The following is an 18,997-nucleotide window of genomic DNA, read 5'->3' as shown; positions in this document are numbered from 1 at the left end:
TTGATCTGCCATCATTCAATTTCATTTACAAAATGTCAAAAAAGCTTAAACGAGTGCACACCCACCGTGCGGAAGGTCGAATTCCTCCCACCCACATCCGCTGAATTTCAAGGGTTTTGTTGCGTTAAATCTGATCAAAGTTTTTTCAATACATTTCAAAGGTTTTGCTATACCATAGTTCATTCAAAGCCACTAGCCATGGGCAGTGGCCACGGCCGGTGCATGTTGCACCAATAGTTTCCTTTGGACCACTAGCCATGGCCTTAGTCCTTGAGTAGAAATATTTTTTGGACCTGGAAATTTGGTGCTGATAATCTCTGAGGGAAGACTTGCAGGCAGCGCTGCTGGTTGGCAGGAATATTTTCCTTCATTTTGATGCAAAGGTTCTTCCCTTGGCTTTTTTATTTTAGCAAGTTAGGAACCTCTAGGGAATTTATATTAAAATAACAATAATCGTGATACAGGGAAGAGACAGCCTACTGGCTATCAGCACACTGAAGAGAGAAACAAAGGATCACAATTTGGAATAGTCTATCTGAAAATGTGTAATTATATATGTATTTTATTGGCCCTCTGTAGTGTTTGTGACACTAACGATGCTTCAAAGCACTGATGAAGGCAGAGAAACTGGGAGAGATTGGTGGTGCAGGTGGATCACTATCAAGGCCAGAGGCGTATAGGCCATTACGGACCTCAATAGGTGCTCTGGAGGCCCACCAGCAAAGTGCTTTACCCCGATTCACAGGAGGAAAATGAACTCATTCATTCATGGGAAAAAGAGATAGTGTAGGTTGTATTTTTGAATTGTCAGACTTTGGCACATGGAAGAGTATGAGGGACCTCTTGAATGGTGCTTTACTTTCCCAGTTAATGAAGGAGGAAGGTTGAAACTTTTTTCCTCCAAATCTTTGTTTGCAAAAAGAGTGAACTATAGATGGTTTGTCAAATTTAAGTGCAATGGGTCGTATTAGGAAAATATATGGTCACCTACCCTTGGGTATAGCTTGTGCCTTTCCTCAAGCATACTTTGTAGGCCAATGTGAGCATCTAAAACTTCCCCATCTTCTTAACTTGCCCCCTTGGAACGAGCATATGACAGTTGGCTGTGAGTTTTAGGTTTAGGTTTAGGTTAGAATTAGCTCTCACGTTTTAATCAATGTCTTTGGACATACCAGGATTCTTGGATAGTTATTGGGAAGTAGAGTTCCCACCAGTGCAAAGTATCCAGTCCTGATGAACACCCGAGAAACAAGATGCAGCGATGGGTTGAAACACATGCGTGTTGTTGTGATCTTTGCATATAGATTGTTTCTCAACAGGTCCTCTTATATTTAACCAGACTGGTGGGATTCAGGTCATGTCGGGTTAAATATAAATGGACCTGTTGAGAAACAATTAGAAACATTGAAAAAAGTTAGATTTTTTTAAATAAAGATTTAATAAAAACGAAGATTTTGTAGACATTTAAAACTTTTAAACAAATAATACTTTTTGTGCTATCTACGTATGTGTGCGATCCTTGAAAGGTTCAACTGGATGAGGATCTTTGTTGAGAATATACATTTTAATAGAGGGATGGTAAGACTTAAATATATATAGAAGAATTTCTTTCACATGGCTTTGTTACTAATCAGTGGATAAAATGGAACCGGAGCATTCAGTCAGCAATTCTGGACTGATAATTCCTCACCACAGCGCTACAACCTAAGTCGGCAAGGGACCCTTTCAGAGCAAATCCACACAGAGCGAGGAGTCAAACAGGGCTGTCCTTTGGCTCCTGCCCTGTTTATAGCCTTTATCAGAGATTTTCAGGAATCTGAAAAAGAAATCTGTGCGATCCTTCCCACCCAAAATTGGAGCCAGCAAAGTGTCAAGACTGTGGTATGCTGACGACCTGATTCTCATGGACCAGACGGCAATAGGTCTACAAAGACAATTAAACAACCTATCTGCATACATGGAAAGCACCAATCTACAAATCAATAAAACAAAAACCACAATTCTGGTACTTTCTAAAATTACGAACAAACGCCAATCCAACATTTCTTGGTTTCTTGAAAAGATGAAAATTGAAGTGGTCAACAAATACAAATACCTGGGAGTTATGCTTAATAAAACACTGAAAGAAAACACTCTCCAAAACTCTCTCCGGGTAAAAATGAGAAATCTAACTGCTCAAACACGGGCAGTGGACAAAAGATTCGGGAAGTTTTCATGGATTCCAGCCCTCCGGTTCTATAAACTGAAAGTAGTCCCAGCAATAACCTATGGGATGGCGGCAAACTTAAACCTGCCAGCTGAGCTCTGGATCCAGTTGGAAGGATTCTTATGGAAATCGGTGTTGGGCTTGCCCAAATCAGCTCCAATTCCAGCGATTCGGCATGACCTTGGCCTACCATCCTTAGCCTCTGTGGTGACCCAAAGTGCTACACAACTCTACAGAAAAATCCTGTTGCCAAATTCACTTCATATTTTTCAGGTCATAGCCCTGGAAATCAACAAAGGGTCCTGCAAACCCCTAACTGACTGGGTCAAAAAAACTAGAAGCAGTGGTTTGTAACGAAGGAACCCTTATTACAAACCCAGCCCGAGTAAAGACCAAACTGTAACAACAAGACTGGATCAACACAAACGACAAAATCCAGTTCTACAAATCCCTAAAGCACCTTCCTCCATCTCACAATCAGTTAAAGGTTCCCCTTAAGTACTGTGAAAAATTCCCAGAGAAAGAACTAAGAAAAACCTATATGCGTGCTCGTCTAAACTTGCTTCACACTAGGGAAATTCTGGCCACTAGAGCGCTTTCGCCTGTATCAACATCCGGTTGTGTGGAGTTTTGGAACAAGTTGAAACACTACGGCAAGACAAGCTCTCATGACACCACTTATCGCACAGCAGGTGACTCCACCAGATGGTCCAGGAAGGCAGCCAAACTCCTGACAGTGGCCCTAAAAAAGCCAATGCGACAGACGTCAGTTAGTCCCCTGCCGTCTTCCTGCCTGGGCCCCCATAAATTACATAATCTTACATACCCTACGAACCGACTTGATCAAAAGTGGTGTCTAAATGTAGCTTAGAAACAGTAAAATACCTCACAAACGCAGAAACTTTCTTTTTGTAAAAACCAACAAGGTTAAAAACCCAAAAAATAATAATAAAAAAAAATATAGAAGAATTTCTTTCACATGGCTTTGTGACTAATCAGTGCATAAAACGGAACTGGAGCATTCAGTCAGCAATTCTGGACTGATAATTCCTCATCAAAGCGCTACAACTATTGATGGTTGCAAGTGTGGTGAAACACCAGCCACTCGAGCTTATGAAGCATCTTATGTGCCAATCACGGCGTTAGCTAAACGAATGGAACGCGCTGCATTCAGTTCACAACAGGGTGTCACCTATAAGGTCAGTCCTGCAATGCATTCATGTTCTAGGTTCTGTTTTTTATTAGTTATTATCTGATGGCGGTACTAGTTGGTTTCTCTTCTCAATTTCATGGCTACTTAGTTTCCTCTGAGCACCATAATGATCAAACACAACTGATTTTCTTCGGATATCCCACGGGATTCCATTTTTATCATCTGCACTAACCCATCTCACCTGACGTGCATCCCTTTTAGGACCACATTACCTAAGAAGTTACTGAGCGCCTTGAGTGAGGCGCAGGAACCACTCGGCCAAAGAAAAGGAAATGGGAAACGTAGACTCCAAATTATGGAGTGGCCATAAGGTGACTTAGCACCCTGATGAGTGGCGCTGGATGGTCGAATGCAGGCTGTATTCACTCATACCCATTCCTCAGCATCTGTGAAGATCAGAGCTATTAAGGGGAAAGAAATCCAAATTGAAAACTAAAAAAACTCACCTGTGTTCGCTGAAGCCGCAGTAATCTTTGGAAGTCCCTTTTCCTTGTTGATGTCGACATGGTCATCAATATGATAAGCTGACCTTGGAAGTGCACAGTGGCTTCAGGGATGCCAATACGTCTATTTTAAGTTTTCTTTTTCTCCAAAGGAACCCTTAGCACCTGCATCTGGTTTTGACTGGTGCTAATTGTGATATTTACATCTGTGGTGGGAATACCCAGCTGGTGACTGAACCCCAGTCCATGTTAAAGGACTTTTGCTTCACTCTAGCCCTTAACTTGGGCAGTGGGCCATTGCCGCACAGGATAATATAGCCTCAATGACATTAAAACTACAAAAGTATGCATGTATTATTGATAGAGGTGGGGGAGCCAAATAATTAATTTATAGGGTTGCGCCAGAGCCGAACTATGGGGCCTGACTTGGCTCTAAGAGCCAAATGAAAGCTGAGCTAGCAAAAAATGCACACCTTTCCGTCTTTCTTCCTACCCTCAAAAACAAAGCCCACACATGTCCTCCTGCCTCCTCAACCCCTTCAGGAAAATCCAATTCCTGTCATCCTTCTACCTCTGCCTCCCTACCAACACAAACCCATACCCGATGTCCTGTCTCCCAGTCCCATTAACAGGAAATCTATATCTGCCACCTCAATCCTGGAAGATATGCACAGTGACATTAAAAGATTTGTCCAAGATCACACACTTTCTGTAAGATGGGATTTGCTAGCATATCTGTTCCTCACCAGCTCAATCAATGTATGAACATGTACAGTTTTAATGATCTAAAACTATACTCCATTTCATAAAGATGACTTAAAAGTACACAAACAACAATATAAACCAACCTGACTAATACATAACACCTTATGTTAAGCAAAAAGAGTTACTACAGCTTTATTTTCAGCATCCTGAATGTAACTCTACATGTACTAGAATGCTAAGCAATGTGATCCTAAACAATTCCATGTTTTCCAAAAGTATATTCAAGACTTAGACAGACAACAGCAAATCTGTCTGATCTGGTTACTGTGCACAGATTCTAGCAGGCTTAAGCCCTACTCTGTCTTTCAGAAGGCACAGGTGGGAGCAACAGGCATCACCCACATGTCCTGTATTGTGGGAGATAGCCTGATGAATAGGCAAGCATACCCCTTGCCCAAGACCAGTGTGACCTCCCACTGTCTCATTCAAAATCTGTGTGCTGTGTGAGACGCATGGCCACTGGCCAGAGCCCATGGGAGAGTGAAATAAATTGAACTGGCAGGCACAGTAAAGGAACATGCTCAAAGCATACCCTCTTTCCTACTGAAAGGTATACTTAATCATCTATTTCTCTTCTGCAAGGAGGGAAATGTACCTCATAAGTGACGGAGCAATGAGCCACTCAATGGATACTTCAGCATATGGTGTGCACATTGTAACTCATTAATCTTTTCATTATCTTTGTAGCAAATACAATTGTTTAATACACTATACATAACTGTGGCTTTTTGTGTAGTGCAAATCTAACAGAATCACTTCTAAGTAAAGTGAATTCCCCAGGATTGCATAGAATCGTAAAGTGTGGAAGCTAGGTTTTCTGGTTGCACGGTTTACGATTTTGCAGGTTTGAGTTCACACATGCTACCAATATGCAAATCCTGGCAGGCGAGACATAAACAAAGCAGTCTGTGCAAGAAGATGGCTGAATGCAGTTCTTTTAACTGTCACTGTGTGGCAGTTTCACTTGGCAGTTTCACTTTCATTTCCTCTGTGAATGGTGATGCTTGGCTTGGGTCCAGCTGGTCTCTTCTCTCACAAGTGCACTCGAGCCGAGCAAGAGCTAGGAATTTGTCTCTATCCAGGCTCGAGCCGGGCATGGCTCTCCCACCTCTAATTATGAACCCGGCTATAGTCTCGGCATGACCGTGTGGTTAAACCTAAGCCTATTTAGGTTTTGACCCAATCCAAACAAATCATTCACATTGAAAAACTGTTACGAGGCTGATAGTAAATGAAAGGACAAGAAAAGAGAAGAAAGCAAAAAGTATTTAAGAGTAAGTAGCTAAATGTGCCTTACATTGTTATTTTTGTATTAACCTATGCATATTTGAAGCCTTGGTGTTTAATTGATAACGGTTGCTTCAGTGGCAGGATCAAATGCCCAAAGCCAACTATAAATCATGCCATTGGAGAACCCAAGAGATGATATTATGGCTCTCATTGTGAGTTTGAAGGTAACAGCGAACAGAAGTATTTTCAAATACTTCTTGTTTTTACCCCACCTGATTATAGGTCTGATAAAACTGCTGCATGCAGTATTTACTGCAATATTATGAGGTCATCATCAGACAACAGCAACATCAACTTCTCTGGTGCTGGGGTGAGGACAGGTGCTTCATGGCCCACCCCCTTCTGGGTTCCCTGAGATGTTGTTGATGACCCCCACCCCCTTCCTGGTCCCCCGTGATGTTATTGTGCCCACCTCCCCTGTGATGTCCTTGTAAAATCCTTCCACCCCACCACTTTCTTGCCCCTCATTATGTCCACCCTGCTTGCCAGCTCTCTTCTTCTCTCCTCCCTTCTCCCTTATCCATTCTGCCACCCCTTCACATCTTTCACTACAGGTGATGTCTCGATTCACTATAGTCTCACCATCACCGTCCTGTTGCCAATGCTTGGATTTGACCTTATGGACACATTGACTTGGTGTTTCACCTTCTCAACTCTCATGCAAGACCTCCCCGGGATCTCGCGCTCAGGGTGGCTCTGAATCATGCTGTGCCCTTCTTGATTCCTTGCCTACATTCTCTGTTCCCTGCAACATTATGTGTTTTACTGACCTCTGCAACTGTATTCACTCTCCACTCTGCTTATCTGCTCTTTTCTCAGTTTGTTCTCTGTTCTCTCCTCCTCTCTTTTCTCCCTCCCTCCTCCCGCCCGCCCTTTCTTTTCTATGCATTTATTCTATCAGAATTGTCCCTTGACCTAGTATGATAGCAACAACGTTTGTCTCCTCACCCTCCCATACTTGTTCTCCTCCCGCCCTTCCAGCACTATCTGAAATGTCATCAGGCCTAGTACGATAGTCGCCTGTCTGTTTCCCATTCCTTCCTATCTGTGTTTTGCACTGGCTCTATCTGAAATGTCACCAGTCCGAATATTTTTCTTGTTGTTCATGGCCTGCGAGAATGTCATCGTATTTTTCCCTTGTTCTTTCCCTTGCCGCCAAGCGCTTTGAAACACATTGTGTATAGGCACTATATAAATAAACTATCATATCAAACTATCATATCATGTACCTCCAATTATACCACCGAAGAGATGGAACTAAACAAATCGAAAAACTCCCAATAAGATTTAAACACTTTTTTCATTCAGTACTGAAGCACAAGCGCTTCCCACCAGTAAAGCAAAAATCAATCTCTGGGGACATTCAAAGGTTGTGAAAAAGTAATAATAGGTGATGCATCCTTCTCACGACCTTGGCTTCGTAATGCACAGAAGTGTCAGAATTGACATAGGTGTTCACCTAAAAATGTTTACAGTAGTCACTGTTACTCTATATAGTCAATTGCAATCCTCAAAATGCTATTCAAATTCATCACCGCCAACCCAGAAGAATTTTTATCATGAGACAGAAATACAAATGCAGTATTTCCATTCAGAGATAGGCATGAACTGAGGGCCTATATCTCCCTTCAATGTCCACTAGGACAAGCCTGCTACAATGTCCTAAACAAATACACGGACGTCTGCGCACTCCCACTGGCACTCACTGGACATTCCTTAAAGGGAAAAGTTATTTGTAAAGATTCGAATGAACTGAAATGCGTGTCTTCCGACTGCTAGTAAAGTGCCAAGTCTCAGAGTCCATTTTTTGAGCAACTTCAAATGTGTTTTGATAGGATTTGATGAAATCCTGTCTGTATTTCTCGTGCCTGTGAGTCTATTTTGAAGCAAGTCCAGATGCATCCTTCAGTGGTCTGTCGGGTTATGGTAACACCTAACAGACAAACAAGCCTAAATGGTTCAAGGGTGCAACCATTCCCTAATTTCAGTACTTATTTGTCAGTACTAGAAACTGCCAAGATGTGCAAACACCTTTGCAGGATCTTTAAGGATTTCTCCTTTTCTAATAAATACTCAACAGACATGCAAACTATCACAGACTTCATCTCTAACCCTCATTCCCTTTCCTGTCTGCACAAATAATTTCTTGTCTTGTCTATTTAAGCTTCCTCCTCCTTTGCCATTTTTCCCTCAACTGCTGCCATTTGCTATTCTCTTGAAGACCCACATCTGGTTAACCCTGGCATGGGCATAATCTCCACATGCCTACATACTGTTAGACCACTTTGGAGGTGAATGGTGCATTATAGAAATCTCTTAACATAACATAACCTAACATAACATAGCATAGCATAGCATAACTGGTCATGAAATGTTGGATCTTAACTTAATGTTTTCACCGGGATGGTTTCTACTGCATCTTGTCATCCATAATGGCACAGGCCTATACACACCAATCCTTTATTTTCATCAGGCAGTGCTAGAATAAATGGCTATATATTTTCTGGGATTGATATACCCATTGACTGCTTTTTTACCCACTCCTGTATACTACTTTGATACCATCCCTGTTGATGCCCTATCTTGCCACTACTACGCTGATGATTCAGAAACGTTCAATTACTTTTCTTCATTCTCCTATTTAGTTTCATCTGGTTGTTGTCCTCTCATCTCATCACCTGAACCACAAACACAGGAAAATCTTGTCTTCCTTGATTCCCAAATCTATATCTATCAGTCTCTTTAAGCAGTATTTCCACCCTCCCATGTGGCTTTTTCCTCTTCGATTCATCCTAAATGTTTCCTTATTTTTCAAATGTCATGTTTCTTCTCTCTCCGGCACGTGCAGTTCCCTTTTTTTCATTGTTCGTAAATTCCAAACAGTTCATACAGCACAATGTCCTTGGTATTAGAGAGAATGGTTGGTGTCCTCCCTGGAAGACTTCCATATGGATACCTCCAGATCCCCACATGGAGCCCCACAGAGATACATATGTTCACCCACGGTATTAAACTTCTACACAGAGCCCCTTGGATGGTTCTTCCCCAGCCACAATATCCAGACCGATAAACACAGACAGTACAAACCTCTACCTGAAAATATCATCTAACGAAGGCATCCACCTACTCGATGCTTGCCTTGACCTGATCCAGACCTGAATATCCTGATTGCCTGTTTCTCACCAACTATACCAAATACACCCACCTTAAGGCATGGCAGTCCATCATGACCCTCAAGGGCTTTGCCCCAGAGCTGATGCTCTGAGCCAACTATCTTGGGTTCGAAATAGCCACCTCACCTTCAAAACATAAAGATTTCTTTAAAAAGACAGCATGGTACCAACTATACGAAAAATCTTGCCTCCATAGCAGACACCAGTTTCAGATCCATCATACAGGCCATGGTCCTATCTTAGCAGAATGAAGTAAGCACCCTTTTCACTGGTATAAACATCACTAACCTGGCACCTATGAGTATCATCCTCGACACCACTACCCGCCTCATCAAAGGGCTCTGCAAAAACAACCACGTAATGCCCATGCCCACACCTTAACGCGAAACTCCTGCAATCCTGCATCATCTTCAAGGGTAACTACATCAAATACCGAGCTGTCACCGTGCATGCTCCCTCCTATCCGCAGACAAAGCCGCCCTCTCTTGCAGTCAGTACATCACTAGAAGTCAGAACCCAGCTAGACTAGAGCAGCAGAAATTCAAAAAACAAAGAACATGTCAACAAACATTCTCAGACTACAGCCAGAGATTGTGGAACCTCAACTGATCAACACCTAACTTGTCCATCACTGCATGCCATTCAGAAAGGAAATCAAGACTGTCCTCTCCAATACATCTCTGACTCCACCCTGTCCAGTATTCCTCCTCGTGACCACCTGTTACAGCCAACCCCTTATTCCACACCCCACTCCCTTTCAGCACCCTGATATATTCACCTCTACCTGTATATGTTAATTATTTCCTGCTATCCAAAATTGTATGCTGCTGAAAAACACTGTGCGTAAAGAGTGCAGCCTTCCATCATCTGATGCATGCCGGTAACCCCTACCAACGTATAGTGCACGTTGCTTCCCCATACTAGATTTGCACCCAAATCCCCTAATAAAATTGAATTGTTTGTCTAAAATCCATTTTACAGTCTATAAGGGATTCTTGTTTTTTGTTTTTTTGTTTTTTACATTTTTTATTAACATTACTAGCTGTCCCCAGCCACGCTTTGCTGTGGCTCAGTCTGGTTAAATGGAAAAGAAAGAAAAGAGAAAGCGCACATTTCTAATATGTTTAATTTGACAATGCTTGTGGGTAGTTTTTAATGTCTCTGGCGGCTCTCCAAGTTGAGGCATTATTTTCGTTTCTCCATTAAATTTCAGAGCCTTGCAATTAGGACACACTTCAGTCATGGTGCCGGTAAGAACATGCCGGCTCAAACTATAATCATCAGCTGGGTTCTACCAGAATGCAAGGCGATTGTAATTGCGTGATTGCTGAGCACGGAGTGGTGTTTGACGCTGATCTGCTGTTTCTCGTTGATGTCTTTCAGCCACTCTCAGCCTGTCGCGTTCATTCTGCTGAGAATTAAGCAGATCTGAAGCTGCAGAACGCGATTGCAGTGCTCACAACCATGCATCCTAAAGTCTGGCTGCACGTCGCTGTGCTGCTTCCTCGGCACGTATTTGAGCCATTCTAAATCGGAAATACTGAAATGGAATCTTAAAATAGCATGTGTTGCTTTTACGTCCAACAGATGGTGCTGTTTTGCAGTAAAATGTTCAGTATAGCGGGTGTTGCTTATACGTCCAACAGATGGCGCAGTTTTTCAGAAAAAGCATGTTTTTACCTGTCAGAGGTGTGACATCTATGTATAGTGGGTATATAAAAACACACGCCTATTCAAATGCAAAGTTATGTCAAAATGCAAATGCAATATGGATAGAATAGTACAGATACCACATCTGGTATGTATAATGATACTGTACATCACCAAATAACTACTGCATTAATGAATAGATATAATGGACAAACAGGGAAAAGACAAACTACACAACACAAAAAATTGATACATTATTAATAAAGGGCAGAGGGGAGAAATATAGTACATTTATTTTGCAAGCAATCAAGTGAAACATACCTCAACTCGAAAAAAATTCAAATTAATAAGCAAGATAAAGATTGTCTGGAGCCGTTGTAGACATGTTATGAAAAGTTAGTTAATTAGGGAAGTGGAACCATTTGATATTATGATGAGTTGATAAATTAAGACGTTTGGCCATACAATGTTTGAGTCCTTGTACATGACATATATTATTTCACCCGTCTTTTACAGAGATATTATTAAATTGTTTCCAATTTGCAGTCATTAATTTAATGTCGATGGAAATCATAAAGAATACAAGCAATATCAACATCATCTTGAATGAATGCAATGATGCCCAATAGAGTATTTGAGATGGCCCAGGGGAAATTGATTTTAAAAATATTTCTCAATTGTGTCATAAATATCAGTGTTGCTAGTAAAGTGTCAGATCCATAAGACATATGAGTCAGATATACACCAAAAATGCAAAGCACAGAACAGTTCAAATTAAGTACCTTGTAAAAAGCTGACTCTGTGGCCATGGGTTTCGTCTCCTTGGGCTTTTTCAAGGCTATGCCAAAGATGGCCCTAAACATTTAACCCATGTGACATATCTCTTAGGAGAGACTTTGTCGTATTTTATTGTGAAGTAATTTGAAGTAGTGCCTGGTCATACAGCCATCTTTCACATCATCCGCGGCCTGACAGGGTGCAGACTCTCGATATGTTCTCTATGGCTGGCATGCACAAACTATTTGTAATTGTGAGATTGCGGTTTGATGTAAAGGACCCTTTGTGTTATATTGCAGGACCTGCCGTATGCCTGTATGAATTGAACGTCTAATGTTGGGTGGGATTTGACCTGTGACGAAGAGCAACCATACACGACCATTCGTCTTTTGTTCATGGTTGATTTCCAGTGTTTATTAACATTGCTTACCTTATGAACATTCCGGCGCTTTATCCTGCTCATTTTCTCCTTGTTGAGGCTCGCTGTGGTCAGACACGTTGCAGCGAGCCCCAACTAGTCCCGCAGCAGGATTAAGCGCCGGAACGCTCATGAGGTAAGCAATCTTAATAAAGCATGAACGAATGAGTAAAGGATATCACGGAACCATAATAGATAAAGAAACGGGCGGGAGCTGAACGACTAGGTGGCCATCCTTCACGGTGCCAAGCCACGCCCCCAGCTTCTTGTTTCAACCTTCTCACTCCTCGCAAATCTCCCCTCCGCTCATCACTCCTACTGTCTTTCATTTTCCTTATTTCTCTTCTGGCTTACAATTTGCCCTCTTAATTGCCATTTATGGTACATGTAACACTCCCTTGCCGCTCAGCCTCCCAAGCCCTTTTTGTGTTCCCGTCTCCTCCATGAGCTTCCTCAGACCTAAACACCTTACACCTAAAGGCAGCTACTTAGTGGAATGCTCTTGTATTGCTAGTTAACAGGTATCCAGGTGCATCTTGTGAAATTCCCAGATTAATCAAAAGCTCATCTTCTTTGGTCATTATTTTTCTTTTTCACACTAGTAAACTTTTTCCTGTATTGCATTATAGCCCTTCTCCCACGTGACATTCCTGCTTCTCCATTGATTATATATCAGGGCAGGCGAAAATGCTACATTATGTACAAAGCTTCGATAAAACTGCTATTTAAAGAAATACACGAAATAAATGTGTACGTTCACGGTCAATATTTTGCCGTACCAATGCTTACATAGTAAGGCCACATATTGTTGTAAAATGGCACCTTATTTGTATTTACCCAAGAAACTGACATGATACTGAAATGCTGGCATTCTGATCTGATAACTCTCATTCTGGACAAAAGGGGAATCCTAGCACATTAATAGCAGACTAGAGCTATGCAGATTTCCCTCTAGGGCAATGTGCTTCTAGTTACAGGCCGTATAGTCTGTTGTGAGGTTCACAGGTGGACTGCTTCTGTGGAATCATCCACATCTATTGATTTTAAGATGAGTTAGCTACAAGGACTGTTATAGAGCAAAAGAGAAACTATTATTTAATACATTGTGCTTTTATGATTTTGATATTATGTTTTGATCCAAATATCAGCATCCAATATTCGTTTATGGATCAACCTATTTCATTAACACTCGGATGATACACAGTATGTTTTGTACCTTACCGGCACTTCTTCAGGGCCGAACATTGAGAGTAGCGCTTGTTCCAGCACTTGTTTATCAGGTGTATTTTCTAGGGTCTCCAGTCCTTGGGCTTAGTTTTCTGCTCCAGATCCTGAATGCTTCCAAAAACAAGGCTGACTCTACCCCACCCCCTTGCTCTTTCAGAGACATCTGTCTTGAAGAAGATGCAATTTTCCTGTAGGCCAGTATACATCCAATTGCAGGTAATATAGACCATAGATCTCAAGTCGGACCATTTCAGGGGTCAGTCCCTTACCCAATCCTGCATTTTCTTTTCAGGCCAGTAACCATAGGCTTGTGGGTTTTCTTAAACATTTTTATGGTTACTTAATGTTATTGGGTCTTGCACAGTATGCCTTCTTCCATTTTGGCAGCCTCTTGGCACTGGGTTTTACAAAAATGCCCAGGCGCTTCATCGAACACTGTCGCACCAATGCCCAGAAGCCTTCCAGATGTATACTCTCCCAGACACCCTAGAGCTAAGCATCAGTATCCGGTCTCCCCTCTGAGACCCCAGCTCCATCTGGAGAGTTGCGTTGGCTGCCCTTGAGTCCCAGACCACACACTCTCTCTCTGCCCATTATGGTTTCTAAGGTAGCAATATGAATCTATTAAGGATCTGGAGTTTTTAAAAGCTGGACGTTAAGTTTCATCTGTGAAGGGAGGCCATAATGGTGTGCAGTGTTTGGTAACTGCAAATAATGGGTAGCCCTCTAATCGGAGGTTGCACGTTTTCATTTTTGTACTGTGGTCATAAAACATTTGCATTTTAACAAAAGGTTCAGGTCGGACCATCCTTTCACCGATAGGGAAAACTGTCAACCTCCGTTAAGAGTCTTCTAGAGTGCAAACAGAGGTGCATCTGAGCGCCTACAGCAGGGGCCCCCAACCTTTTGTGCACAATGAGCAACATTTGCATATCAAATGAAATGGTGAGAAACACCTACTTTTCGACGGATTATATCGGCACTCAGTTTCCGGACAAATGATTGTAACACAAATTAGAAATGTAATAATATTGAGACTGCTTATAGAACATTTTAATTTGCGGAACTTAATAGCCATTTAGCCCATGTCTTATTCCAGTAAAGTAAATGTACATGCAAGGCATCTAACTTCATTTGACATCAAGTGGTTGTTTACAGGAAATGTTGAGGAAATGAAGTGGCCGTTAGGACATTTTTAGACACAAACGACAAGTCAAGTTGTTAAAAGATATAATAGGACTAAATAAATATTACCAGGGGTTACTGGTTCTTGAGCAAAATATTTAAAATAAATTTAGTGGCAATGTTTGGACAGTAAAATTGGTCACAAATGGAGCACCGATTTTTCAGGTGTACTTGGGATTCTACCCTGGGATTTTCTGGGATCATTAATGGCAAATGGTGCATTCCTAGGACAAGGTCAGCAATACTGTTACAGTCATTAATTGCAGTCATTAATTACTGTATTGTGGATTGTTTTATCTTCAGGAATGTTATTCAATGTTTTCGCATTTCTGATTGAACAAAGAATGGCACCACGAAGAAGCTGTCTGACAGCCACATGTGCTGGGTGGCAATGCATAAGTTCGACAAGGAGGCATTGACAAGAATTACTAATTCACACGATATTAAGATATTCTCTTAAAACTGTTAAACAGCTCAGAGGCCACAAAGGAAAGTGTCAGTTTTTTGAGTGTTTGGGAGAGACTATCTGGGACAGAGCTATTGGCAAACAGCATCCCCAGGTTCAGGAAATCCAGGTTAGAAGAATGGGATGTCCCACAATTCAATGCAGAATGTAGAATCTCGAATGAAAATGGAACCATGATTTAATGATTGGAGTGTACACTGCTGGTCAGAGTTATAGTTTCCAAATGGCATATAACAATTGCCAAAAGACAACAAAAAAAGAATTTGAGAAACAATGGGAGCTTTTTTTCGAAGGACACCAAATTGTTTTATGTTAATGCAGCTGTTAAGACAGGCATTATGCCATCACCTTAGACAAGTAGGGCCTCATTACGACCCAGGCAGTAAGTTACCGCCTGGGTCGTACCCTTACCACCATGGTGTAAACTATGTTTACACCATGGTGGATGGCGGATTTACCGCCCATTCCAAGGTGAGTGGGGCGGTAAATCCCCATTTCCCATTTACCCTTCCCCATTCCCATTTTTGCCCCATAGGCCATAATGGGAGTGGGGAAGGCGCTAATTACGCCACCGTAAATTACGGTGGTGTAATTAGCACCATGGTCCCTTAGCGCCATGGATTTTAACGCCTGCAAAAAGCAGGCGTTAAACTCACCATGGCGCAAAGGGACTTCGGAATCAGGCGTTAAGGGTCGGCGCCATTTACGGCGCCGTTAACCCCTTAACGCCTGATTCGTAATGAGGCCCGCAGTCTTTGGACCACAAGCCCCTCCACAGTTATAGGCCAATTTGCTTACTGAACATTGTTATGTCCTGGAGGGGTTGCAAAATAAATTCCTGTACCAAATAGCAGGTCTCCATGCAGATAACCCTGGTGGCGCCTGATGAGCTGAATTGGGGGTGTTTAGTTTAAAGGTGGCAGGCCAGTTAAGATTTGTAACTTATTTTTTAAAAGCACATCTGAGATTTTCCGCTAATCATGAATTGAATGTCAATGTAAGTGTGATTGCAGTCTCCCCTGCTAAAGAAAAATACTTGTGGTAGGGGGTTGTAAGGCACTGTCCATTTGGATAAGGGTGGGATATAATAAAATTTGCCAACCTAACTCATCTCAAAATAGATCTTAAAGCAAGAGCATGTCCAATAGGGGAGAGACAGATGTCCTTAATATACATAAACTGCCCTCCTTAGCTTTATTAACAGATTTACGTATGCATATAAAATGGCAAGGAGAATCTGTGAAATAAGATCCCCAGAATGCAGGAGGCTGATACTAATGGTACGTTTAAATGTACCCACCCCTCAATAAATTAAGAAGGTGTGCAGGAGGAAGCACAAAGTATGCTCGCAAAATAGGAGGTAAAAATGTGGTTCATTTTCTGTTAATTTGTCATTTTTTCTCTGTTTTGTGGTAGTATGGACCTGCATGGGAGCTATGTTTTATATACATACATTTAATGATCAGGGTTTTATATATAGCTTTTTTGAATATGTTAAAAAAGCTTTTTTTTTTGGGCTTGTTCTATGTGCATTTTATGAAAAATATGATACATGCTTTTAAATGTTGCTAACTTAATGGAGAAACATGAATAAATAAATATTAATTGAGTAACACTGGCCATTACTTGGTAGGCTTTAAAGATCACTTCACTGGAGCTTTGGAGGTTACCTCCTAAGAATGATTGTTGGCATGTAATGGCAGAATGTGCATTTTAAAGCGCCTGAGGCCTGCTGCATTCAGTAAAATGTGGTAAAACGTGGTTAGGATTACAAATAATATCTTTCTGAAGGATGTTTAGCTTATTTTCTCTGCCCAAAGGGATTTTACACAAGACTTAGTGGCAAACACCGGTCAAAGCTTTGAGCATTTGATGACCACTTCATAGAGGGGTGTGGTGGTGTTAACTAAGTATTTGGATACATTTATTGGCTTGTAAATTTAAAATTATTAACAGTAACTTAATTGGATTTGAACATAGCCAAATGAATTATGAAAAATGTGGCATTCAATTGCAATATCTTCCCGTTATCCATGTGCCAGATGGGCAGAATATTAAACTATGTCAATTTATCCACTAGGACACTATGTAACAATAAATATAGGTGACACTAAAATTAATATTGCCGATAAATGTAATGCATGGTGGCATCAAACAAAAACCTCACAGTGCATGCACATTATTTAATAAAGGAATGGTGGGTATGCATGCCACTTATTCGTCTATTATGCTCCTACTAGCTGTGCCAAGGAACCGAATATGACAATTTTCTCCAGGATACAAACATGGTGTTATTATTTTACTCATTAATACACTTGTCAGCTGGGTAAATTATTTGAAAATTATTGGGTTACAACAATGATACTGCTATAATAAGTAAGAACATTTTCTAAAAAATTATTTGCATGGTGGCAACAAACACAATTCTTGCATGTATAAAAATAAGCCAGCGAGAACCACAGCAGGCATTCTCACACAGTCCAGGACTGGCTATATTGCTACTGAGGTCTCATCCCTTCAGCACCTCCGTCTAGGCCTCCACACCATGGCCCAGAGCAACTGGCGAGCAACAATTTAGGGTGCCGTGAGCAACATGTTGCTCCCGAGCTACACGTTGGGGATCACTGTCCTACAGTATAAAACTGTGCATTTTCTAAAAAAAATATATATATATATTTTAACAGTACACGTTTACACATCTAAAACCTCCTTAAACGGGTCTTGCGTACCTTGCCATGAAACATTCATGATCGACCACAATAATCATAGTTCGAATGAAAGTTCTCTTTTGTTAAAGAAAAACCCTTCTCCTGAGCCAGAAATTCACTAAATTATGAAAACCAAGAAGATCAACTATCCTGCCCAATAAATGAGGGGAGGCTGTTCCCTTGTGCTACTGCGGCCCCCGAGAAGGACCCTTCAAAGCTGATGGACGGCATAACCCAGTACCTCCAGCCGGAAGACTAGTCAGGAGATTGAGCAGCAACGGTTTAATGGGCCTGCCATGGTACCTTGCACATAATCCCTGCTCCTAAGGGGAGCAGAAGGGATTTGTTTTAAAATGGGAGTTGTGGTCCAAATTCCTGGCCCTTGCAAACGACCTTTTCACAGCATGGAGGAGTATAGTGATAGCAGACAGGGCAAGACAAACAGGGACTGAATCGTCTGCATCAAAACCCCTGATATAAATAAAATCTGCACTAGAAGGTGAAGAAGATATGAAGAAACAAATGGTTTGAGGGTGCATGAAAATACATTAAAAATAGTAGCCTGTGTATTTTTGGAACAACAGAAAGAGATGGACTTCATGTTTTAGCACATCGGGCTAAAGAAGAAGCTCCAGTAACAGAAGCATCTCCAATCATGAAAGAAAACCCCCATGGCAGGAGTCAGCAACCTGGAGCTCATCAGATGCTTTGGACTACAACTCCCATGATTCTTCACCATATAAGATGGTGTTTAGCGCTGTTGGGAGTTGTAGTCAGAAACATCTGGAGAGCCAAGGTTTGCAGGAACCTGCCCTGGGGATAACATGCATCAGCAAAAGAACCTCATTGCTTGCATGGTTCAGTTTCAATAAAATATGTGAAGCCACCCACGTCACAGTGCCCTTAAAGCAATCTTGCAGACAATGGATTTCACCAATAGATGTTACCGCCAGTGACTGTGGAAATGACTGTCATTGGCTTGCTGATGCTTGAGGATGCTTTAGCTGGCCACCTGATCTCCTAGAGACTCCAAATAGAAATTACACAACATGGGTGATAGTACTGACCCCTATGAGACCCCATAAGGCATCAGCAGGGCATCAGAACGGACCTTCTACACAGTGACCATCTGAAAACAACCAAGCAAAAAGGAGCAGAACCAGTCCAGTCCCCCACCCCTTATACCGATCTGATGTAATAGGATATTTCAAAGATCCCCCAAAGTCGATCGTATCAAAAGCCAACAAGAGTCCCAGCAGCACAAGCACACAATAGATGGCATCGAAAGCCTGCCGAATGGCAGTTTTGGAGCCACAGCCAGCTAGCAAGCCACATTCATGTGGAGACAGTAGGAGATGTCCCTCTACTTAACTATTTAAACATATAAACAATATCAGTCCAGACAAGGTTTTTTCTAACTGAAGGGCATTTTGCCATGGTTTTAGGGAGTTAGAAAACCAGCCCTGGAAAAGAGAA

This window comes from Ambystoma mexicanum, chromosome 3q (assembly GCF_040938575.1).
Source record: "Ambystoma mexicanum isolate Mex_15411 chromosome 3q, UKY_AmexF1_1, whole genome shotgun sequence".
Lineage (NCBI taxonomy): Eukaryota > Metazoa > Chordata > Amphibia > Caudata > Ambystomatidae > Ambystoma > Ambystoma mexicanum.
Note: the sequence above shows the minus strand (reverse complement) of the source record.